General features: G+C 47.8%; 1 protein-coding gene across 5 annotated transcripts in view; it reads right to left on the reverse strand.

Annotated features, from left to right (window-relative positions):
• Window positions 1-26,142, reverse strand: part of HECW2 (HECT, C2 and WW domain containing E3 ubiquitin protein ligase 2) — a 226,022-nt gene that overhangs the window by 194,233 nt on the left and 5,647 nt on the right. Inside the window, exon 1 of one of the 5 annotated variants that reach the window (XM_084893125.1) lies at window positions 12,857-13,296. The exons of the other annotated variants lie outside the window; for them this stretch is intronic. The gene's annotated coding sequence lies outside the window, so the exon portion shown is untranslated. Of the gene's footprint in view, window positions 1-12,856; window positions 13,297-26,142 lie in introns of those variants that run through there. 5 annotated transcript variants of the gene reach the window in all.

The following is a 26,142-nucleotide window of genomic DNA, read 5'->3' on the forward strand; positions in this document are numbered from 1 at the left end:
TTGAGACAGTAGGCATCCTCATCCGTGCTCTCTTTCCCTCTTCATGAAGACGAATCTGTTGGCATCACAAATAAATCATGATGCTGTGAAAATGTTCAAGCCAAAGTTACCTGCTCCCCTACAAAGAAACTGGAAGAGAGATCCTTGTGTTGGCTGCAAGTCAGCAACCGATGACCCCTGTCCACTTCCCGTGCCATGTCTCTAGCTCGCCCACATCTGTCACGGATGTCGGGCATCGCGGAGCCACTTCCATAGCATGAAGCAGCCCCAACCACCACAGAGAACGCTCCCCCTCCGTGTTACTTTGAATCGCAGCAGCCAAGAGACAGCTCTCACCTTCCGTTTTCCTTACCTTTTATCTCACTTCCTTTCCTCCCCTCCCCCTTCTCCCCTTCACTGCAGGCTGTCGCATGGAAACGCTCCTATTTCTTAAACACATACCCTTGTCCACGGCACCAGAAAAGAAACACAGAGGTGTCATTTCACTCTTGGTTTTAATGAGGCAAGGAGCTCTGGTCCCATCACCTCAAACTGGGCTGACTTTTTGGCTCAGTTTACCTCCCTGTCAAACAGTATGAGGTCAACCATCGAGTCCGCATTTCATTAGCTGCCTGTGACAAAAGCTTCACCATCTTCCACTCTTGCTTTTCGTACAGAACGAAAATCCAGATTTTGCTCGGAGCTAAAGTAGTAATACTAGCCTTGTGAAACATGATCACTGCAGAGCGCGATGCCATGAACCGTCCCACCCAGGGCTTCTGCTGTGTGGCTATTGATGGTGAGCTACAGGCTGGGCTGGGGCTGGGATTCGGTTTTTTCATTCCCGCTCCCTGACTTACTGTCGCACACTATTCCCAGAACGCTGCTTTCAGCTGCTCAGACTGATGTGTCTGCTAACAAGTTCCAGCTGTGTGCCCTAAAGTAAATGAGAGCAGACGACTGGGAAGCAGTATGTATAAGTGATAACATCCAGGTTGTTTCTTAAGCGCTTCAGTTGCAGCTGACATACGTTGTTAGTTTCAGGTACAGAGGGCAGTGGTTACTAGGGGTGTCGAACTCAATCAGAGAAGGGGCCAAAATCTAAAATCCAGCCTAAATCGCGGGCCGAATGGTTTACTGAACAGTCATAAACTGACAATGTCATAAACTGACAGCGGAGTGCAGTGATGACAGCGCGGTGCGGGCCACATTGCAAGGCCTGCCGGGCTGGATTTGGCCCGCGGGCCTTGTGTTTGACACATGTGGGTTAGACATTGGTATATCTTACGAAGCCATCCCCCAGGAAGTCTAGCCCCCATCTGATACCACCCCGTGATGACAATATTACTGGCTACGTGCCCTGCACTGTACTTCACATCCCTGCGACTGTTTTTATAACTGGCTGTTTGCATATCGTAATCTCTTACCCTTCTTCACCCAATCACCCCAACACGCCTCCTTTCCGACAACTATCAAAACGTCTTCTGTACCTAATGAGTTTGTTTCTGCCTCGTTGGGTCATGTACTTTGCTTTTTAAGTTCACACCTACGTGAAACCATAGGGTGCCTGCCTTCCTCTGTCTGGCTCATTTCACTTAGCACACTACCCTCTAGCTCCACCCACGCTGTTGCAAACGGCAAGCGTCCGTTCTTTCACGTGGCTGCGTGAGATTCCACTGAATGTCTGTGCCACATCTCCTCCACCCACCCACCTCGCGATGCACACGGTAGGCTGCTTCCGTAACATGCCGCCATGAGCATAGAGGTGCGTGTGTCTTTAGCATTAGGGTTTGGATTTCTTCCGGTAAAGGCCCAAAAGTGGGGCTGATGGGTCAGGTGGCAGTCCTAGTTTTAGCGTTATAGTGCTATTCCACAGAAGTATTTCCTGAGCCCAGGGAAGGGTCAGTCCAGCTGTAACGGAGTCTCTATTTGTTTCAGGGCCTCCTGTCCTTGTGCAGCAAAAAACAAAACAAAACAAAACAAAAAAACACTTTACTCTGCGCTGTCCTTAAATTGTACAGCCCTCCCTGCCACACACACTGAGCCACGTATACGCCAGCATTCATGAGCAGGAGCAAATTAGGAGCAACATGCTCTGAGGTCTTGACTTGGTGAGTGTGAAACATTGAGGGGGAGGATCTGTTACTTTTCTCCTCTTCGTTGTTTTTTTTTTTTTTTTTTAATTTTATTTATTTATTTATTTTTTTGTCTTATTGATTTCAGAGAGAAAGGGAGAGAGAGAAACATCAATGATGACAGAGAATCATGATTGGCTGCCTCGAGTGCCCCCTGCTGGGGATCAAGCCCTCAACCCGGGCATGTGTCCTGGCAGGGAATGGAACCATGACCTCCTGGTTCATAAGTTGACATTCACCCACTGAGCCACACTGGCTGAGTGGCATGTTGTTTGTTTTTGTCTTATATTTGTATTGGGTTCAGGTAAAAGAGAGAGGGAGAGGGAGAGAGAAACATTATTTTTTTTTAAATATATTTTATTGATTTTGTACAGAGAGGAAGGGAGAGAGAGAGTCAGAAACATCGATGAGAGAGTCATCGATCAGCTGCCTCTTGCACACCCCCTACTGGGGATATGCCCGCAGCCAAGGTACATGCCCTTGACAGGAATCAAACCCGGGACCTTTCAGTCCCCAAGCCGACGCTCTATCCATTGAGCCAAACCGGCCCCAGCGAGAGAGAAACATTATTGATGAGAGACGATCCCTGATTGGCTGCCTCCTGCGTGTCCCCTCCTGGGGATCGATCACCCCTGTAACCAGAGCATGTGCCCCGACTGGGAATCAAACCATGACCTCCTTGTTCATCGGTCGATGTTCCACCACGAAGCCACTGGCTGGGCCTTTCCCCCTCTTTCGATAATCCATACCTAAGGACCATGAAAGAATGCTTTTAGCCTCAGAAATGGGAAGGAGGGGGCTGAGGTCGCTAAAACCCTTTCTATTCTCTTGGGCCTCCCCCCATCTTTCATAAATATCAGACGAGAGACGGCATATTCTGGAGAAAGTAGGCCGGCGGCCGTGACGCAGGTGGGAGCTGTGGGGCTTGGGGACAGAAATGTTTCTGGAGCTAAAAGGAGCTCCAGGCACCAGTGTGAGCCCCGCCGGCCCCGCCTGGGACAGTGTTCCCGGGGCAGAGTCTGCGGCGAGGCCAGGCGGCCAGGCGGCCGGGGACATGCGGGCCCTTTCTGGGCTTCTCTTACCCAGATGGTGTCAGAGGTTGAACCGTCCTCCCACAACCGTCTCCCGAGCCTGGGCCAGCAGTCACTCCTGTTCCCGCTGCCCCACGGTCCCCGGATCTAAAGAAGCCGCCGCTCTAACTGACCGAGCCTCGAGCTCCCCGTCTCATAGCCTCGTCACCTAACATCACACACCGAGGCCAAACCAGGCGAAACTAGTCAAAGGGTAGGAGAGGGCAAAACCCACCTTCTCCTGATTTAATGTTGCCTGAAGTCATAACCACCCCAGGAAGAAGGGAGAACACGACTTTTCTTCTTCCTTCATCCAAATCAGGGCCCCCTGCGCCGAGGACACAATCGTTCAGTTCCCACATAAACCCACTCATCAGCCTGGAAAGGCGCCCCTCGGGAAAGGGGTCCTAGACGTAAGCAACAGCAGGACCGAAGGGCGGGGAAGCCTGCTTGGACTGGAAGGCTGCGCGGGGCAGATAACGGGACAGGCAACCGATCCAGGAGGGTTTCAAACATCCATCCGTGAGACAGTCCACGAGACCCAAAGGTTTGTAATTCAATTGGCAGGGCCCTGGGAGACCACAGAGTTCTGCCAAGCAGACCAGACAAAGCCCAGATGATTCTCATTATTGATAGACTTCTCATAAAAGCAGGGACAGCACGAACCGGGCGGAGAGCAGGCCAGGCTCACCAGTGCTCAGGAGAAACACAGAGAGGAGCACAGACACAGCCAAGGACTCCAGCTCTTTCTCTACCTGAGAGGCGGGGCCGGCAGACTGCAGCTCGCGAGCCCCATGCGGCTCTTTGGCCCCTTGAGGGTGGCTCTTCCACAAAATACCACGGCCTGGGTGAGTCTATGTTGAAGAAGTGGCATTAGAAGAAGTTTAAGTTTAAAAAAAAAAACTTGGCTCTCAAAAGAAATGTCAATCGTTGTCCTGCGGAGGTTCCGCTCTGTGGACTAAGGCGTTTGCCGACCACTGCCTTAGAGGGTCTTCCCCCGTATCCTCCCACCCGCTCCCACAAAGCCATTTGGCCCCAGCGTGTCTCAGCAGCTTGTGACAAAGGCAAACAAGATGAGGGAGGCCGAAACCGGTTTGGCTCAGTGGATAGAGTGTCGGCCTGCGGACAGAAAGGTCCCGGGTTTGATTCCGGTCATGGGCCATGTACCTTGGTTGCGGGCACATCCCCAGTGGGGGGTGTGCAAAAGGCAGCTGATAGATAATTCTCTCTCATCGATATTTCTAACTCTCTATCCCTCTCTCTTCCTCTCTGTAAAAAATCAATAATATATATATATATATATATATATATATATATATATATATATATATATATATATATTGTGTATATATATATATATATATATATATATATATATTTTTTTTTTTTTTTTTTAAGAAGAAGGTGATGAGGGAGGAGAAAGTGCTTCTCAAATTGTAAAGGATCTATGCATGCTTGGGGGGCTCGTCTAAGATTAAGAATCCCAGCCCTAACCCAAGGGATTTTTAAAATATATATATTTGTATTGATTTCAGAAAGACAGGGAGAGGGGGAGATAGGTAGAAATATCAAGGATGACAGAATCATTGATGGGCTGCCTCCTGCACACCCCCCTTACAGGAGATTGAGCCTTGTGACCCATGCATGTGCCCTTGACTGTAACCAAACCTGGGACCCTTCAGGCTGCTTCCTGATGCTCTATCCACTGAGCCAAACCAGCTAAGGCCCGACCCAAGAGATTTAAACACAGGAGTTCCCAGACCACACTTCACAAACGCTGAAGGCTAATTCGCTAGTCATCACAGCGGCCTCGGATTCATCCTGGCAACATGAAAGGGACCCACACGCCCAGAGAGCCTCGCAGAGGGCACTGCCAAGGAGTTCTACAAAACTGCCCACCTGACCCTGAGGAGAGAGTGTGGCTCCAGCGTGGATTATCTCACCTTCTACAGGGCAGCCACCTGGGCACCCAAGTAACCACAGACTTAGCCAAGTGCCCCCCCCCCCATGCCCAACCATGACCTTTTTTGTTTTAATATAATTTTTTTAAATTATATCTTGTTGAAAACTTTAAAACTGCACAAATGTAACCTGAGCCAACAGATTCTGACACGTCCATTTCTGCTTGTCTGTTTCCCAGGTGCCCTTGCGTTTACTTGAAGGACAACCCTGGTGATAGGAGCGACAACAGGGGCCAGCTTGCAGGCTGCTCGTCCCAACGGGCAGAAACACACTCCAGGTGGGAGGCAGGGAGAGCAGAGCCTGGGAAGCCAGTGGACGGCTTCCAACCACAGTGAAGCACCACCTGACCACGCCACACGTGGCACCCTCAAAGGGCAGACTCAGAGGGCATCAGAGCCCTGCTGAAGCGAACCCAGCTCTGTGGGGGCAGCTCTTCATAGTACATCAGGGATCGAACCCACACCCCAGGTATGCGCCCTGACCATGATGGGAACCAGCAACCTTTTGGTGGACAGGATGCTGCTTAAGCGACTGAGCCACTCCAGCCGGCCACAGGCAATTACTTTAAATGCAAATGCATTACATGCTCCAGTCTGAAGACATACAGCGGCTGAGTGAGCAGGAAACCAAAACCCTTCCACATGCTGTCTACAGGAGACTCACTTCGGATCAGGAGGCATGGGGACAAGTCCACAGGTTCCGTTTGTGGGACATGAATTCCATCCGCAGTCCTATTTGCACAGCAGGAAGCAGGAATGGGAAGAACAGAGCTGCTTCTCGCAGAGCAAATCCAATCAGAGTCTCTAAAGAGTATCTGTAGTAAACAGAGCTGGCTGGGTGACAGGCCTGCTCTGTGGCGGGAACTCACAGCTTCCTGTGGCCACGTGCTCTCTAGAAACTGACATCCCCCCCACACACACGGTGGTCATCACGGTGGGAATTCCGAGCAAAGGGCCGGGGAACAGCAGGGAGAAGACACCTCCACACGGTCTCACACCCCAGACTGCCTGCCCACTCCACACTCTGCCCCTCTCTCTGGAAGGCTTGGGAGAACAATCAGTTGCCATATTCTGAGTAGACGCATCTCTCAGGGTCAATTCACTCAATCACAGCTCATCAGACATGCCTATGAGCGTGGGTGCACACAAGACACACACATACACACACACACCACACACCATACACACACACACACACCACACACCATACACACACACACCATAACACACATACACACACCATACACACACACACACACACACACACACACCACACACCCACACACACACACCACACACACCACACATACCACACACATCACACCACCCACACCACACACACAGACCACACACACACACACCCCACACACACCACTCACAACACACCACACACACTATATACATACATCACACACACACCACATACATACACCACACACTACACTACACACACACACACACACACACATGCACACACACACACACACACGGCTAATGTATTAGTTCACAGAGAAGGCTCTGTCCAGGACTGTGGAGGCACTTAACACGGAGGCCGGAGCCTTTGCTTCCTGTGGCCACATCACATGGAAACCACAGAACAGACCTGGACAGGAAAGCGGCCCCTTCTGCCTATTCCTTTATTCTGGTTACAACGTCTTGCTTTGGAGACCCACTCGCTCCCCATTAAGAGAACCTGTGGTTTGGACGGTTAGACGGACCCTGTCCCAGGACCGGCCAGTCGGGGGCAGAACGGCCCGGTAATGGGTGGGATGGCTAACCGATGAGGGTATCAGCAGGGAGATGCTGAGAGCCACAGCAGGCAGAGAGCAATGGCTGAGAATGAAGCCAAGCAGGCGAGCAGAACGCAGAGGCGGAGCGAGCCGCTGCCTGACAGGATCATGTCACATCAGTGTCAGGCCCTGCCTGACAGCAGCACACCCTTCAACTGGGCATCGGTGAGAGAATGAATGTCCTTCCCTGATTTCCCCACTTTGAGGTGGAATGCCCCCTTCTAACAAAAAGCAGCCCTGTTCCATACGTAAGAGTTTTGTCAGGAAGATGGGATGAAAATAAGGAGAGTTCATGATCTGATCTGAATGTTTAATCAGCATTAGCTTAGTGGGGGTGGGGAACCTTTTTTCACTTGAGGGCCACACAAAATTATCAGCTTATGTGGGAAGAGATCAACCAAAGAACTTGTCTGCATATAAGCAGGGCCGATGGACACAGACCACAGGGTGGCGAAAGCCTGGGCGGGAAGGAGTCCATGGGAGGAAAAGGGGGACATGTGCAACACTTTCAACAAAGAAGGTTTGGTTTTGTGGGGCACTTGGTGTAGCACAGCGTCCACCGCTGAGCACAGTGGCAGAGAGCCTCTCCCAGGGGCCCCGGCGATTCTAGAATCCCATGATCCTTTGCTTTCTATTTCCACTTAATTGTGGATATTCATCACTGATCTTCCTTGGTATGAAACGAAGACTGGGGGTTCTTTCAACAGCATGTGCTGAGCGTGCGAGTGTGTCCTCCTCCCAGAAAGAGCCCAACTTGAAACCCAAACCCCTAGGACATAGAATGAACTCCAGTAAAATGAGCAACATCCCTTTCAAATGAAAGTCCTGATTGTTAAAACCAATAGACACATATCAGACAAGCTGAAGCCCTAACTGGTTTGGTTCAGTGGATAGAGCATCGGCCTGTGGACTGAAGGGTCCCAGGTTCGATCCGATTCAAGGGTTGCGGGCACATCCCCAGTAGGGGGTGTGCAGGAGGCAGCTGTTGGATGTTTCTCATCCTCATCGATGTTTCTAACTCTCTATTCCTCTCCATTCCTCTCTGTAAAAAAAATCAATAAAATATTTTTTAAAAGACAAGCTGAAAGGAAACTTCATTTAGTCATTTCTCTCGACTCTATGGAGTCTTGGTAACTTGCCATTATATGCAATGCTCTACGTTGACATTTATGGTGATAAAGTGGGGGGAAAAACAGCAAAAAGTATGCACCCAGGTCACACAGGTCAAGCTGTTTATATGTAAATCTGGAAATATGGACTAAAACCATTAAAACTGACAAAAGTGGGGGGGGGGGGCAGGGGCGCGCGCAGGTAATAATGACCACGACTGACTTTTTCTGATGAGCGGCTTCACCCCAGATGCCTTGGCAGGGCCAGACCAAATGATTTCTCCGCAGGCCTGACATTCCCTGCCCCTGGTTTAAAGTAGCTTAGAGCATCCTATGGACACCGGGGAGGCCAGCGCTCATCCCTGGACATCTTTCTGGGCTCTGACCAACCGCACTTGCACTGACACGTTCCATTCACCAGGAGGCCGTCAGCCATCCGGGCTCTGCTCCATGTAACATCCGGGCAATCATACACCATCCCTTCGCCTCCCGTTCTTAAGGAGATGCATGTCTGGATCCCAAGGACTGAGAGCAATCGAAAGCCACTAAATAGATTATTAAATTCTAAGACACCCAAGAGAACTCATAATTCCTCTAAATTAAATGCTATGCATTCCTCCCAGTGAATACCAACATTAAAAAAAAAAATCACTTACTGTAGCAAAACTCAAGTTTCCAACTGTCAGAATATGTTAATATTTTCAGTTAAGTATAGCTCTTGTACTTTAACTAAGGTGGATTCTTTAAGCCCACATCATGTTGATGACGAGGAGTTGTTTTATGCTCACTGCCATAAGAAATTCACAGGACAAGAAAAGTGTGCATCTTTGTGAGTGTATATCCTATTGCAGCTACCTTTTATGCAAACAAAGGCTCAGTGTATCCCTCTTCTCCACCCTTTCGGGCACAAATCCCGCGTGCACTGAGATTCCCCGAGGACCCCCACCCCAGCTCCTGTCCTGATGACCCAGGCCAAGGAGACAGTAAACAAATGGCTGTCTTCTCCTCTGGCTGCTGCCACCGTCGGTTTGCTAAGGATGACCGTGTGGATGAGTTGATGACAAGTCTAGCACAGTGTATAGCAGACACTCTGTAAACACAGTTTTGTGGATTTAGTTCAGTACACTTGTCAGAATGCTGCCAGGATACCTGGTTTGTGACCCTGACGTCACTGTTTGGTTTCCAGCATCAAGGTAAGTTCTGGAAAGGACTGTTAGAAACGTGGAGTCTGCCCCAACTTTGAGAACAAGGGCCCAGAAACAGTTGCTTGTGCATGAGTTTTTCAGCCTTTGTAAAATTTACCCTGCAGCCCTGACTACAACTCTCTGGCCCAGGGGTTGGTGTTTGACCCAACGGTGTCAGCGCTAGACCAGACACAAAGTAAACCATGGCCCTTCAGGGTGGCCAGGCATGAGACCGTGGGATGGGTAAAGTGTACTCAATGGTGATGAGGCAACTCCGTCAGACCCTTCCTCAGGGTATTTTAATGCAGCTTGTACAGAGAGCCATCATACAGTGGAAGAACAGAAAGAAAGAAAAAGAAACTTAAGAGAAAGTAAAAGAGGGAACTTTAAAGCTATGAGTAACAGGCTCCGGAGACTCTAGGAGAAAGGAAGTATAAAGAGGAAGAGAGTAGAAGACCCAGCAAGAAGCTAAGCTATCAGGAAAGAGCGACAGCTACTGTGGGGTCTGAAATCCCCTTTACAATTCAGCACGACGAGGGAATTAATCGCAAGGCCACATTAAGAGACAGCCACTGTGAGTTTCTCAGCCATCTTTCCCTCTAACAGAAAACTAAGGTTGTCCGCTATCAAAACGGACTTTAGAAATGGGCTCGTGTTGTCGAAATCTGAGATGTCCACACTTGTGATTGGCTAGAAATACTCCAGGGGCACCCCACCCCACCACTCCCCGGAGGGGCAGAACGAGCACGTCCACGAGGCTGGACCCGAGCAGGGCCTCCGGCCGGGTTCCACACTCACGCAGTTTATCTGGACTCCGTGTTGAACTGAACCCTGCGCCTACAACGTTATCCTATTTGCCTCAGCTGAACATCTTAAACAAATAAAAGTCTAAAGAGCCCTGGCGGGTTTGGCCCAGTGGATGGAGCGTCGGCCTGCAGACTCAAAAGTCCCAGGTTTGATTCCGGTCAAGGGCATATACCTTGGTTGCGGGCACATCCCCAGTAGGAGGTGTGCAGGAGGCAGCTGATAAATATTTCTCTCTCATCGATGTTTCTAACTTTCTATCCCTCTCCCTTCCTTTCTCTGACATGTACCATTTTTATTCTTTTTAAAATATATTTTATTGATTTTTTTTACAGAGAGGAAGGGAGAGGGATAAAGACTTAGGAACATCAATCAACTGCCTCCTGCACCCTCCCTACTGGGGGTGTGCCCGAAACCAAGGTACATGCCCTTGATTGGAATTGAGCTGACGCTCTATCCACTGAGCCAAACTGGTTAGGGCCCATTCTTATTCTTTTTAAACATTCCCACATCCTTCAATGTCTACATCAATGCCATACCAGCACATAAAACTACTCTGACTAAAACTTACTTTTATAGTTTTTGTCCTGACCAAAAAAAAAAGTACTTTTTGGCTAAAGTTTCTATCTACCTACACAGATTCTAATAAAAGCATTTCCACAGACATTTCCCCCAGAAAAACTGAACAAGAAATGATTCTCACCCCAAAGCATATTTACCAATGACCCTGAAAGGTTTCAGGCCATGCTGTAATATTCTAGCATGCACTGGACCCCAGGCCATTTCTCACAAGGTGTGTGAACCACCAGGTAAAGGCAAGAGAAGGCGTGAATCCGAGGTTGAGGGGATCGTCATTTGTCAACGTCTACGGTGACAGTCTTCACCGGTGAACAGGGGACCTTAGAGCAGAGAGGGTGATGGAACATATTGGGATGTGCTGATCTAAGGGGCCTGCCCAATTTTCGTTGGGTTTTCAAAGGTTGGAGATTTGTCAGCTGTATTGGGGATCTGCTCCTTGGTCAGCTGTATTGGGGATCTGCTCCTTGGTCAGCTGTATTGGGGATCTGCTCCTTGGTCAGCTGTATTGGAGATCTGCTCCTTAGTCAGCTGCATTGGAGATCTGCTTAACGGGACAGTCTGGGTATGCTGACCCTGTCTGCCTGCTGACCTGTGCTCAGGTGGAACCTGACACCAGCTTGATGAACTCATCTACTGGTTAACGCGCTGGCCATGTAGACGTAGAGTGACCTTATAGTCTTCCACAGATATTACAAACTTAGGTCCTCCCAAGCTTCATTTCCTGGGCTCGGTAACCAGTGTCCTTTTCCATCCCAACCTAAAGTGAAGCCCTAACAGCGATGTGATTCCCCTACAAAATGGATCAGTTAGGAAGTTGTCTTCTCTATTGCTCTAGACGCCTCTCCATGGAGTAGAAATGAACTCAATAAAAAGGGAAACGAGGAGATCACTTCAGCCACAACACGAAGTTCTTTAAACAATAGCTTCTCCTAAATTAAAGGGGTTCAGAACAGACCTCCCCAAGATGTGCCACGTTGGCCTGTGACTTGTTTTGGGCTGAAGGCCATCGGCACCCCGCAGTATGGTTCAGCGTCAAGTCATGTAAGTGGAGTCTCGGGTGCCTTTCTTTCAATGGTACACAGGATAATAAACTTCCTTTAAACTTAGACGTACAATAATTGCTCCCTCCCTTGGAAGAGAACGTGAATTGAAAGTCACGTTACATTTTGAGGAAATAACATTTTATTTAATCGCGCATTCTTTTCATCAGCCCCTGCGAGCTGACTTCTGAATGCCTGAAACTCTCCTCCCCACAGTCATCACTGATGTCCTTCACACCAGATGCACCTCTTCTCCTTCCTCCTTGAGTTCCTTTTCCCAGCATTCCTTGCTGTTGGCGACCACTCTTACTTAACATTTGCTACTCTACAGCTTTCAGGACAATAACCACCCTGAACCGCCTCTCCCCTGTTCTTCCCTTTTTTGGTTCATTTGCATAAAACCCGGAGCCTAATGGGAGATGAGCACAGCACTAGGTCCTACAGGTAAAGAAGGCATGAACCGGCGTTAAGGGAGAAGATGCGGGAGACGAACACCCCTGCCCAGGCTGACAGCAGAGTACCAGGGTGGGAGAGTTCAGATGGAAATCAGAACTGAGTATTTAGGGTCAAAGAAGTCTTCTTGAAGGATGTAATGAGGTACAATCAGGCTCGGGCCACGCACATTTCATTCCCAAAAGCACCCTCAGGCCCTCAGCTGCCTGGAAATCCTTCTAGGTCGTCCCAAGGCGGCTCTCTGGTCCACTTCCATGACAACTGCTTCTTCCTTCCTCCACTCGCCTCAAAACTTCCAGACAGCCTCCATCTGTCTCACTCACAGGCGAGGCGCTGACCTTCAGCTTCACAGAAAACAAAAATAGTCCACTCGCAGAGACGTCTCGCCATTGAAAGAGGACACGGAGCGCAGAGGACGGCACAGGAGAGCTAGTTTATCCGCTAACTCACCTTCTCCCACCACGATCGCTCTGAGGCACGGGAAAGCCCTTGCTCCCTCCTGCTTCCCAGTGTCCATCCGGGACCTCACTCCTTGGTGGGAGCCCCGAGCTCCCTCTCCTCTTCCCCTGCCGCTGGCCGGGGTGGCCACCGTTTGGTTCCGCGGCCCTTCCCTCCCGTGGAGCAGGGCGGAGGCCAGAAGGCACGAAGTGGAAGCCGCCTCCTCCTCAGAGGGTCGGGAGGAAGGCGTCCCAGCTCCAGCCTGAGACCGCAGGGCCTCCGCACAAGCCTGGCACCCAGAAGCCTCTCCCCACCTGACGGAGAGGGCCTCCGTCAGCCGGCCCGGCTCCAAGCCCCGGAAGCGTCCGACGTGGCGGGGAAGAAGAGCAACACCCCGCTCCTTCCCATGGGCTGTTCTGTGTCACTGTCACTGCCTCCGGGAACCAAAGGCAGGTGCGCCGGGAGCTAACCACTGTTCCTGCACGTCCTGGGAAAACACATTTCACATGCAAACCGAGGTTCTTCTCCGGAAACACCACGTGGTTCTAAGTCCGCTCGCGTCTAGAGCTGTGCGGATCACCTGCAATGGTTCTACTGCACCTGGAAGAGGTTTTGGAAATAAGTCCTTTGAAGCTGTGGGTTAGCAAGCAAAAGTTAAGAATGTGGGTCTATAAATTCAATTCCCCTATAACCTGCAGGTACCGAGGCCTGCAAGTTCATTCATTCACTCGGCAAATATGTATGCAGCGCCTATCCTACGCCAGAAAGCACACGAGGCTCTGGGTACAGAATAAGATAGGTATGCCCACCGCTTAGACCAGTGGTCGCCAAACTCATTAGTCAACAGAGCCAAATATCAACAGTACAACGATTGAAATTTCTTTTGAGAGCCACATTTTTTAAACTTAAACTATATAGGTAGGTACATTGTTATTAACTTAATTAGGGTCCTCCTAAGCTGGCCTTTGCTAACAACTCAAGGGGCCAAAGAGCCACATGTGGCTCGAGAGCCATGGTTTGCCGGCCACTGGCTTAGAGGAGACAGACAACAAACAAGTAAATAGAGCATCACAAATGGTAATAGATGTTTGCGTTACACCCTGCAATTGGACTATCCAGTTGCCATCCTACTGATTACCAGGATGAAGCAGTTGCTTAGAAAACATGGAAGAAAATTGCAACAAATTGTTGGTCTAGGAGACACCTGCATTTAAACTCCGATTTGCAACGGAACACTCCGAGAGGTCTTCAGGCTGATAACTCACTACACCAAAGGGGATCCGTATAGAGTCTCATAAATAATCAACTGACACCCATAGAGTTTTCAGCCAGACACCATCATGTGAGCCATCAACTGTAGCCAACCCACGCAGACCTCGGAGCGTCACTTCCGTGTAACCAATAAATCGTCCTCGAGCAGCAGTCTGGACATCCCGCTCAAATGACTCAGCCCCAAGCGACTCAGAGGCCAGGAAGCTTCTCAGCAGGAAGGCACCTCCCAGACCCCTCAGACAAGCGTGAGGGGTTTTTTATAGGATTTCTGAATAACATGGCAGAAAGCAAGTTACCTCTGACTTCTCCTCCCCGTGACATTTCCACAGCACTGGAAACTCAACAAACGGCTCCACGACCTTCCAAAACACTGGAGAGACATCTCTCGCCTGAAGCCCTGAGGCCTAAGGGAATGAGTGGGTAATAAGACAGGAGAATCTCACCCACGTACCCCCAAAATGTGAGTCCCCCACACCAGAATCCAGGCTTTGCACACAAAGAGAAGCAAACTACTCCCTCACGCTGCTTTGTAAGGCATCGGGGAGCCCCCTTAGGCCCACACTTCCTTTCTGCTACCGATTCTACTTGAATTCCCACCAACTACACTTCCCAGCATGCCGTGTGGCTTTAGGGCACTTTGGTCCACAAAGGTGAAGTCAGTTGTTGGAGAAGGGAAGCCTAGGAGGACAATAAGCAGTAGACTCTGTGATGTGCAAAACTGCTGTGTTGGAAAATTACTACTTGACACTGTAGTAATTTTAGATCACCCAGAAATACATTCCCAACCTTATGAAATGAACACAAGGACAAAGAGATGGGGAGGTGGGAGGGAAATCCCTGCTATGGACAACAGATCCATAAACAATGAAGACCACAGTAACAGGCATAGCACTCAGTCCTCCAGTTTAAAAGGTAAGTACATAAATAATCTGTAAAGTAAATCCAGACTAAAGACACCAAGAATAAACAGCCCACATCAGGAACTCACAGATTTCCCCTCGTGTAAAACTAAGAAGGAAAAGCAAGCAGAGGTCCTATCAAAACATTGATTGCATAAAAGACGTGAGTTCTACAGAAAATGTTATTAGATAAGAGTACACTTCAGGCCAATGGTGAAAGGAAGGACTGGGTGACCAAATCAAAAGGAGGCGGAAGAGGAGGAAACGCAGACACTGATTCAACACTCGGAAAGGAAATTCCAAACAAGAACCACTGACGTTTAAAATAATCAGGGCATTCCACGTACGTCTAACATCAGAGACTCTGGGCTTCAGAAGTGGCTCTGGGCTCCGAGTCGGGGAGAGAAGAGAGAAACGGGGGAAGAAGGTTCTAATCAAATATTTGCAGCGAGAGCGCTGATAAATTAGGGATTTTGTGCCATACCTTCTAGCTTCCCCATTCACGCTGGAGTTGGCTATAGAGCCTTACGCTGAATTCCGAATCCTTTCTAAATCGAAAAGGAACATTTCCTTTCTGGGGGATTACATGAGCAAGCCCTACAGGCCATCGCCTCCCTCAGGGAAAAGGATGCCACATACGGCAACCATCCGAACGTGTTTCCCTCACCGAAGCCCCTTCACCGGGCGTTAGTGTCACTGCTTCACACCTCGCCCCTCTTTTCCCAGACTCCGGCTACATGCTGGCCTATCCTCTGCGAACACTGGAATATTCTAAACTTTCCAGACACCTGATCCCAGCTGGCTGAGATCCGGGGATCAAGCGCCCGGTGGAAAGCCCCAGGCTTTGGAGGGCCCTTGTCTGCCACGGTGGCAGTGACAGATGCTGACCTGGCAAAGGATCACTTGGAAACATATTTGATGGCAGAACTATCAGAAGCCACTTAGATCCCTCCTCCGTGTGGCTGGGGCAGGGATGAAAACAACAACTGGTAAGAAATGACTTCATGTACTTAATGCATACAGAGGAGGTGTGTACCGATTATTCACTGGCCACCTGTGCCTGCCACAGTAGTAGACACTTCACGTTTCATCTCATCAGAATCTCACAATAACCCTGGGAGCTATCCAGTAACCCACTTTTATTAGCTCAGTGGTTGAGCATCAACCTATGAACCAGGAGGTCACGGTGTGATTCCAAGTCAGGGCACGTGCCCAGATTACAGGCCCAATCCCCAGTGTGGAGCTCGCAGGAGGCAGCCAATCAATGATTTCTCTCATCATTAATATCTTTCTTTCTCTTTCTTTCTTTCTTTCTTTCTCTCTCCCCCCCCCCCCCGCCCTTCCTCTCTGGAATCAATAAAAAATATTTAAAAATAATATTCTTGGCATTTGGGAAGCATCTCTTTAAGGCCTCTTAGGAGCAGAGTGGGAAGGTCAGTAGCTGACATATTGAGTCAAGTTTACAACAAATACCTGCAACGCGGATTTCCGTAAGTATGCTCGCTAGTACCCAGGCAACTCTTCACACAATGAGCCTCGTTGCCCACCCAGTCTGTGAATGCACCCCTGGAGAGTCCGCTGATGGGGCAGGGCCGATAGAGACCAAGAGCCTGCATGTCTAACGAACAGCCACGAGAGGCTGCCCCGGAGACCAGGCATCAGAAGCCAAGGTCCCCGACCCCGTGTCTTCACCGAGGTCCTCACGCCAGGGCTCCCCACTTTACTCCCGGTAACGGAGCACTACAGAAACTCCTTATTGTGTGCTCATTCTTTTTTTTAATATAACCTAAAAATAATTTTTTTTTTCTAGTTCAATGACAAGACCTCTCTTTTGCAATAATAATGGACAGGCACTTCCAGAACATTTGCTTTAAGTCAACTTTTCTCAAACTGAAGTATGCAAACATCTTCTGGATGGGTCCTCAAAAATAATTTCTCATAAAAGACGTCCATACAATGGCATCTTGATCAGAGTTTTTCCTGATCACTCACAGCCAACATCCAGCTGCAAAAAAAAAAAAAAAAAAAAAAGACTGGACAGGGCCAGGGGAAAGGGTAGATTCCGGAAATCACAGAGCTTCCTTCCTGCCTGCAAACCTCTGAAACAGGTACGTGGTTTGCGAGAAGGTTAGGGGCAATGAAGAGAGGCATTCCCTAGGACACAGCAGGATTTCACCAGAAGTAAGTTACACCAAACACGCTTTCATAATTATTACCTTATTCAATTGTCTTTTCAATCAAATAATGCTGCCGTGAACATAGGGGAGCCTATATTCTTTCGAATGAGGGTTTCTGTGGACCTTTTCCCAGAAGTGGAATCGCTGGATCCTGAGGCAGTTCCAGTTTTTGAGGAAGCTCCTCCTGTTCTTCACAGGGGTTCCCTGCTCGCCACCCTCTCATGGATAACTTCGTTCACCCGTGAGCAGCTGGGTGAGAACGTGGGCCATGATCACCCCTCAGAGCACAGGCTTGCCGGGGCACCCTCTGGCTGGCTGGTCATACGCCCGCCAGAGCCATGCTGCTCGGAGAGAAGTGGAGGTGAGGTTCGGGGCAGTGCCGGGCCATCCCTCCAGGGCTTACCTTACCTGGATCTGCATCCCCTCCTCTCCAAACGGTGGTAAGACCCTGTTTCCCCGAAAATAAGACAGTGTCTTATATTAATTTTTGCTCCCAAAAATGCGCTAGGTCTTATTTTCAGGGGATGTCTTATTTTTCCATGAAGAAGAATACGGTACACATTTATCGTTAAATGAAAATAAAGGAAATTTATTACCTGTATACGGTACGCTAGTACAGTAGTTGTCCACACAAACCAGACAAACTATGAATCCTACAGTATCAAGAATTTACTCATTTATTCAATGACAATCATGTCATCATCTTCTGGAACATCATCCTAACAATCCAATTCCTGAATTTTCTGGTGAATTTCTCTGACTCCGTTTCTTTCAGAATCAGTGGACCAAATCTCTCATGTTTAGCCTGGGGGGAGGGGGGGCTTATTTTCAGGGGGATGCCTTATATTTCACTCAGAAGAAAACCTGTAAGTAGGTCTTATTTTCGGAGGATGTCTTATTTTCGGGGAAACACGGTAACAATCCCTCCCTCACAGGGCTGTCTAGAGGGTTAGCTAAGGCAACACGGATGTTATTTATTCCACTTCTGGCCCATAAAATATGCTTAATAAATATTAGCTCTTCACTCTGAAGATATTCTTCTAACAGCAAGAGGAACTATTGCTCTTTTTTTTTTTTTTTTTTTTTTTTCCATTTTTAATGCTGAGAGGGCTCCAGCAGTGCTGATTTTGCTTCAGGGAAATTGTACTTATTGACTTCTGGAAACTGGGAAGCAGTAAAAGGCACTGAGCTAAGTACACGGAGGCCACAGAGAAGCGTGTTACCTCGGCTTTCTGTGCAGCTTGTTTTTGTAAAAAGTATTATTAATGAAATGTTTCGCACAATTTCGTAGAATGGTTTTAATGTAGATAACACATAAATGGGTTTTGAGGTAAGTAGTCCATTAGAGCAATTTAATTTCACTTGTGAAGTTTTAGTTAGATTTTTTTTCTGTTAAAGTGGGTCATCGCTAGAAGCAGTTCATTTATTTGGCAAGGTATTTTTGGCATATAGGTTTGCAGCAGAAGCGAGAATTCTAAAATGCCTCCCATTTTAAACATTTTTCTGATTGTCACCTAGGGGAATAAACTAGGAAACCTCTTACTGCTTAAGGAACCCCCCTCACCCCAATTTTTTATTATTGATAGTTTTAAATACATATACACAAGGAGAGAAAACTTGCTAATATTGTAAGATACCTGATTTTTAAAGCATGTTTTACATATTATAATATTTGCAATTGGCAGTTAGAAAGAAACACTTAAATCCATAACAAATTATTGTTTTTAGTCTTTCATAACCCAGTTACTATTTTGAACAAAGAAAGATACGTTTATTTTGGGTTTTAGTTTCCTTGTTCATTTTACCTTGTCAGTTGTTAAGGGATCATTTATTCATATATTTTAAAGCAGATCTTAGCAGAAGCCAGTTTTTAGTCCAAAGAATAAAGATGAAAAGCGACTAGGCTTATTAGTGATGCGAGGGGGTTGTCATTCGTGATGTGAGGTTGTATGTTATTTGGTTAAAATCAGAGTCTATTCCCATTGGAAATGTATCTTAAAAATGAGAAAACTGACCTTTAAATCTATTTGTGTATTGATACCTTACTCTGTTTGATGATATGAACCTAAGAAATAAACAAGTGAAGAATTGGTTAAGTTTTGGTTTTGTTTTTTAAATTTAGCATCTCTAAAAATGTGTTCCTTTGTTGCATAAGAATGTTTCCTTGGGTTTCTGTTTCTTGGGCAAAATGCCAGAAGAGAGATGCATGCCATCTGTTTTGTCACCAACGATTTTAGAATGAATCTCCCCAACGCGGGTTGAGATTTAATCTGCGGCTCTTCGTATTATTTTTGTTGGTATGTACAACTACAGCTGGCGTATTCTGTGGTGAGCTCATGGTGCTCGTCACACGTGGTACCACAGGGATGGCGTTTAGGCAACCGGCGGCCTTGTCATCACTCGGAGATTAAACCCTTATCACACTCTGCTTGGGCCTGGCTGTTCCCTGGGGGGGAGCACTGTGCTAAGACAGCTTTAGCTTTTGCCCAAGGCTTCCTCTAACTGCCTCTGAAGGGAGAGGTTGCCTTGGAAAAAACTGGAGGCCCAGAAACACAAATGAGCACTCGGCTTCGATGTATTGTCTACTGGACTACCGCGCTCATTAAACTTTTGATACTCTAGTATATTTTCAAATCCTCTTTAAATCACAATTTATATGGATTTGTAATACTGAATGCAAGTGCAGAGAAAACTGTAAGTGCTACCTCATTCCAAGGATAAACTTCTGCAGTAGGAGGCATGAGGCTGAGGAGCTTTTATGGGGAAAATAAGGCTGAGGAGAATAATTTTTTTTTGATTAAGGTATTACATATGTGTCCTTATTTCCCTATTCCTCCCTCCCCCATTCATGTCCTTAGACCCCTGTTGTCTGTGTCCTTTGGTTAGGCTCATATGCATGCATATAAGTCCTTTGGTTGACCTCTCCTCCTTACCCCCACCCTACCTTCCCTCTGAGGTTTGACGTTCTGATTGATGTTTCTCTGTCTCTGGATCTGTTTTTGTTCATCAGTTTATACTGTTCATTATATTCCATAAATGAGTGAGATCCTGTGATATCTATCTTTCTCTGACAGACTTATTTCGCTTAGCATAATGCTCTCCAGTTCTATCCATGCTGTTGCAAATGGTAAGAATTCCTTCCTTTTTATAACAGCTTAGTATTCCACTGTGTAGATGTACCACAGTTTTCTAATTCATTCATCTGCTGATGGGCACTTAGGCTGTTTCCAAATCTTAGCTATTGGTGAATTGTGCTGCTATGAACATAGGGGTGCATATATCCTTTCTGATTGGTGTTTCTGATTTCTTGGGATATATTCCTAGAAGTGCAGGGGCATTAAACCCTTATCACATTGGCTAATATGTTCTCCCATGCAGCGGGCTTTCTTATTGTTTTGTTAATGGTTTCCTTTGCTGTGCAGAGGCTTTTTATTTTGATGTAGTACCATTTATTTTTCTCCTTAGTGGGAATAAAAAATTTAATGAATGTTAAAATTTTTTCTTTTCTTTTTGTTCATCAATATTGAAAACTTATCTGCAAAAAAAGCGGACAAAAGAAGAAAAAGCACTCATATACTTCTCATCTATACCCATCAACTGTTAACATTCTGTCCTCTCTGCATATATATATTAATTTTTAATAGCTTAAAATTGTGTATCCCCAGCCTGAGGGCGCCAAGAAATGTCCATGTCTCCTTTCCCACCAGCATCCCACCCCAGGCTTCCTTCCATTTCCGACTTTCAGGACCTACGTTTCATTCCTTCAAACACGGTTCGTTCCTGAGGCTCTTCACAGATATATTTTAAGTCAGGTCATCAAAGAAAATGCAGTTCCCTTCTTTTATATCTTTTATTTCTTTTTACTTAAATATATTTTTATTGATTTCAGAGAGGAAGGGAGAGGGAGACAGAGAGAGCAACACCAATTATGAGAAAGAATCATTGAGGAGCTGCCTCCTGCACACCCCAAACTGGGCATGTGCCCTGACTGGGAATCGAACCATGACCTCCTAGTTCGTAGGTCGACACCCAACCACTGAGCCACGCCGGCCGGACTTTTTATTTCTTGTACTTGGTAAAAACCCCAAAGGGTCCCGCTTCAGGACCGTAACGCTTCTACCCGTGCGTGGTGGCCTGCACTCAGAAAGCCAGAAGCCCTGCCACCTCACATGCTTTGCTGCTCAGATCGGGGCTGTCACACAGATGCAGGAGACATGTGGACTCTGCGTGGCCTGAGCTGTTCTAACAACATTTTCATTACCAACCTATTCCAGCCAAGAGATGCTTTACATACAAACGTACATCTTCAGCTTCACTTGAAAAATCTGAAGACACAAAATTCCCACGTGGCAGCTGAGCTGGGTGAGCTGAGCGATGGCACTTGTTTGTCCTCCGATAAAGAACGTCTCTTCTCCCTGTGACCCTCACCGCTGCACAGGCTTTCTACGCACACACACAACGCACCCAGCAGGTTCCCTCTGTGACCCGCGGCCTCTGGAGGAGGTGGATTCTAGAGGGGTCCAAGTCCCGAAGACAGAAGTTGTGTCCCATCATAAAGGGTCGCCCTCCTCCCTTCTCTGTGGCTGTAGGCTGGCTGGCCACGCCTTCTGCCTTAGCCAAGCTCTCCTGGTGTCTCCCTCCGACAGCTGCCTCACCTCCTCGGAATCACCGTCTGATCTACCCTCTGGGTATCACCCACCCACTGGATCGCTCCAGGGCACGCCTGGCCTGGCAGTCGGCTCCGAGAAGTGCGAGTCCAGGCCACGTGGCAGACAGCCCTGAGGACGTCAGCCACAGACCGGAAGATCTTCATGCCCAGGTGACTGCTCGTTGCAGGTAGACGCTCCTACCTGAGCATCTCACTTCCTGAATTCTGCATTAAAACAACGTTGCTCCTACTCGCTGTGCACACTACGCATGTGGGGATCTTGTTGCAGCGCAGGGCCTGGCACAGGGTCTGCGCATCTGCATGGCTAGCGAGCCCCCGGGTGACCAGAGGCTGCTGGTGTGTGGATGGCACTTGGAAGAGCAAGGAGTTAGCAAACTTACAAAAGGGGAAGGCGGTTTCTGAGGTGAGGATTCTCTGAATGGATCAGACCTCCAAGGCTTGACTTCCTGCCATCTTAAAACGTCAAAAATGTTCATCTTTTAGCATCTGTGCCAACTTAATATCGGGCTTACATAAATAATGTTCCGTGAGGGGGAAAAAAACAAAAACAAAACAAACAGATGGTTCCTTCAGTCATCAGGCATTGATTATATATTCATTCTGTGATCAATACTTGGCACTATACAGAGGGGTCGGCCAGCTTGCCATATATTCAGAGTGCTTCACGTCTAGTTGGCAAAAAGACTACCAGGAACAAGCAGTGGGCCGCCTAAAGCACCACCCAATCGCTCTACCACTGGGGATCCCCAGGCAGGGTGCAACGTCTGCATCAGGGGAGTGGGGGGGTGGGGGGGATAATTATGACGTTCACTCTACCCCCACCGTTACCGTCAAGCAATGGCCAAGGAAGCTGCCTTTACCTTTAGGAACACCTTCTTCTTCAGAAGACTAAGGCGGGAGAAGATGAAAGCAATGGTTTCACTTGCTTGCGGGAAGACAGTGGGGGTAAAGAAGTAGGCAGAATTGGTGGCCATTCCAGGCGGGAAGCCGATGCAAAAAGAATCCAAGGACACTAGAGACCCCTCACACGTTTCCAGCCTAGGCCAGGGCAGTGCAGATCATGTCCTGGAAACCTTGGAGTGTCACGTCCATTTGTCTGAGATGAGGCCAAGCCACAGGCAGACGTATAAGAAAGGTCATGCCCAATTGTGGCGGGACCTCTTCGAACCTGCAACCCATGTCCCCCGGTATCTTAAAGCAAAATCCTAACCCTAGGTTTTTTTCTAGGGGTCTCCATAGGCCCCCAAGTACCCATCGGAATTCCTGGGCCTGGGGTCCAGATCTTTGTGCTTTCATTCTTCCAATGGGTCACGGACAAGGAATATGCTTATTTAAAGGACTATTACTGAAAAAATTACCGCCTTAACCCACTACAATCAGTATAGACCTCCTACTCTTTTTTTTAATATATTTATTGATTTTTTTACAGAGAGGAAGGGAGAGAGATAGAGAGCTAGAAACTTCGATGAGAGAGAAACATCGACCAGCGGCCTCTTGCACATCCCCTACTGGGGATGTGCCCGCAACCAATGTACATGCCCTTGACCGGATTCGAACCTGGGACCTTTCAGTCTGCAGACCGACGCTCTACCACTGAGCCAAACCAGTTTCGGCAAGACCTCCTACTCTTTTAAGAAAAAAAAAAAAAAGTTCCTAGTGCTAAGGTTGTAGCAGAACATTTGTTTGTTTTTTAATATACATATTTTTTTTTTATTTCAGAGAGGAAGAGAGAGAAGGCTAGAAACATTAATGATGAGAGAGACTCATTTATTCATTGATTGATCCCACAACCCAGGCATTCGCCCTTGACTGGAATCGAACTCGGGACCCTTCAGGCCACAGGCTGACGCTCTTCCCACTGAGCCAGACCAGCCAGGGCGATGGCAGAATGCTTTGTTAACAATTCTTCCTTCCTGCCCATCCTCGGCCTGGCTCACGGTGGGAGAGAGTGTTTCTGAATATGCCACCTGATGTGAGAGAACCCATTTCTGATCATTGTTGTGAAGAAACGTATTTCCTACTCCACTGGTAAAATAGTGTACATGAGCGCGGTTCCTTAAACAGCCAGCGTCCACCTGCATCGAGATGAAGTGTTAGACTCCCTGCCCGTCACCTGGCCCTCCCGTACTCAGGAATCCCAATCTCACTGCACCCAGTTTTCCCTCTTCCCGTTAGTATTTCCTCAAGATCAGGGACCCTTTCTCTTCTCTGGAAATGGAGCAGCCTGTGGGCGGGCTTCTACCGTGTTTCCCTGAAAACAAGACATCCTCCGAAAATAAGACCTACTTACAGGTTTCCTTCTGAGTGAAATATAAGGCATCCCCCCGAAAATAAGGCCCCCCCTAGGCTAAACATGAGAGATTTGGTCCACTGATTCAGAAAGAAATGGAGTCACAAGAAATTCACCAGGAAATTCAGGAATTGGATTGTTATGATGATGTTCCAGAAGATGATGACATGATTGTCATTGAATAAATGAGTAAATTCTTGATACTGTAGGATTCACAGTTTGTCTGGACAACTACCGTACTGCCGTACCGTATACAGGTAATAAATTTCCTTTATTTTCATTCAACAATAAATGTGTACTGTATTCTTCTTCATGGAAAAATAAGACATCCCCTGAAAATAAGACCTAGCACATCTTTGGGAGCAAAAATTAATTTAAGACACTGTCTTATTTTCGGGGAAACAGGGTAGGTGCAACTTCCGTTCTTCGCCAAGCCATCACTTCTTCTCTAGACATAAACCCAGCGCCTCGCCAGGCCTGCCCCCGGACTAACTTCCCCAGGCTCCTGAATAACGGTTCACGGAAGTGATAAATGAACAAAGCCTCGCTCCTCGCCCGCCTTTTCAGTGATAAATGAACAAAGCCTCGCACCAAGCGCCCCTCCCCGAGCAGATGCCAAGAGCTGATTCATCCTCTGCGTGTGACACCGATGGTTTCATCCAATGCAATACCCACTGGCACGTACTTGATAGTGATCGCTCTTTCACACTCTTACTCTCCGCCGATATTACGCAACAGCCAGCCCTGTCCTTTGACAAAGGAATTCTGTCCATACCTCCTGGTTTTTCTCTGAGGATAATGCGTGTCCAATCTCCCAGCTGACTTTCCAAGTGTCTTGTTTAGTAACGTGACTCATTTTTTTGCTCCAAGGATCTTACCTACCGGGAGCCACAGCACACGTAAATTGTGTCGTGGAAAGCTTTCTCGTGGGCGTGTCCTGGAAAACTTCAATTGTGTCACAGAGAAGCCACTGTGCTTTGTTTGAAAAGGACACCAACACACCCCTGGCTTCCTGCCACCATTAGACAACGTTGCATAACAGGCGATGACTGGGGAGTGGGCGCAAACGGGGGCGGGGCCTACAATAGACAGTTCCGGGGCTGTCACTGTCCCACTCCCATGGGCGCTTTCCCGTTTCAGACACAGTTCTGAAATGGTCGCTCCCGCCGGTTCCCTTGTTAGTATACACAGAGATTCGCATTTCATATTTGCAGCGAGATTCCGGCCTCTCAGTGTGTTGATGATGCACTGACCTGCGGCATTGACACGACTATTCTCATCCCCACTTTCCCTCCTCCGTGAACCCCTTCTGAGCTGCTGGTCTATTTCTGTGAAACGGGGATCCCACATAAGACCAGCGACGACAAAAAATAAATAAATAAATAAAATAAAAAATGGTATTTTAACAAGGGAACAGCAAGCAAGGGATACAAAAAGTTTACTGACCAAGATACAGTGCACCACATGGGATGCAAGCTCTATTAACCAGGGCGGTTTTCACAGCACAGACACAGTTTTTAATAGTGTGGGTTTTAAGAACCTAAGATTTTTGCTACCATCACAAACACTCTCCTACGTGCTCGGTCATTCCTTCACCAACGCCTTTCTGATCTCATTTCCAAGGACCCCCTGGCCACCCCACCCCATCTTGCTAATCTTTGAACACATCCAAACACGCTCTCACCTCTGGGCCTTCGCAATGGCTGCTCCCTCTGCCTGGAACACCCACCCTCAGGCATCATTAATCTCTCTTGCCTCCTTTTAAGTCTTTGTAAAGGTCTCTCACCCCGATGCCTCCTCCACCATATTTACCTTGTTCTGCTTTCTCTTCTTTCCAAAGCCCTTGCCTCCTCACCTGGCATGCTATATGATTTACTTATTTACTTGCTTTATTATCTGTCTCCCACTCCCATCCCTCCATTCCCAAGGGCAGGGATCTTTTATTCGTTGGTATTTCCTGGCACCTAGATGAGAGACTGAATCACAGAAGGTACTCAATAAATAGTAGTGCAATGAATGAATGAATGAATGAATGAAATTCTCATTGCTTTTTCTCTCTGACCACCAAATTGTCTGGATCTCCCTTTGAGACTTAAACAGAAAATGGAGAGCTAGCAAAGATGTTCAAGCAGGAAAATCTTTCCAACAGATCGGTGTTTTAATTACACAGGTGAGAAGAGGAACTGAAGTTTGGAAAGGCTGGGTGCAGAGAGTTTAACTGGAAAGCCAATCCTTGAAAGATGATGGAGGCCAGAGTTTTCCAAATGACTAGGCCTTCTCAACTGGTTCATTT

Source organism: Pipistrellus hanaki, assembly GCF_964339955.1.
Source record: "Pipistrellus hanaki genome assembly, chromosome: 8".
NCBI classification, from domain to species: domain Eukaryota; kingdom Metazoa; phylum Chordata; class Mammalia; order Chiroptera; family Vespertilionidae; genus Pipistrellus; species Pipistrellus hanaki.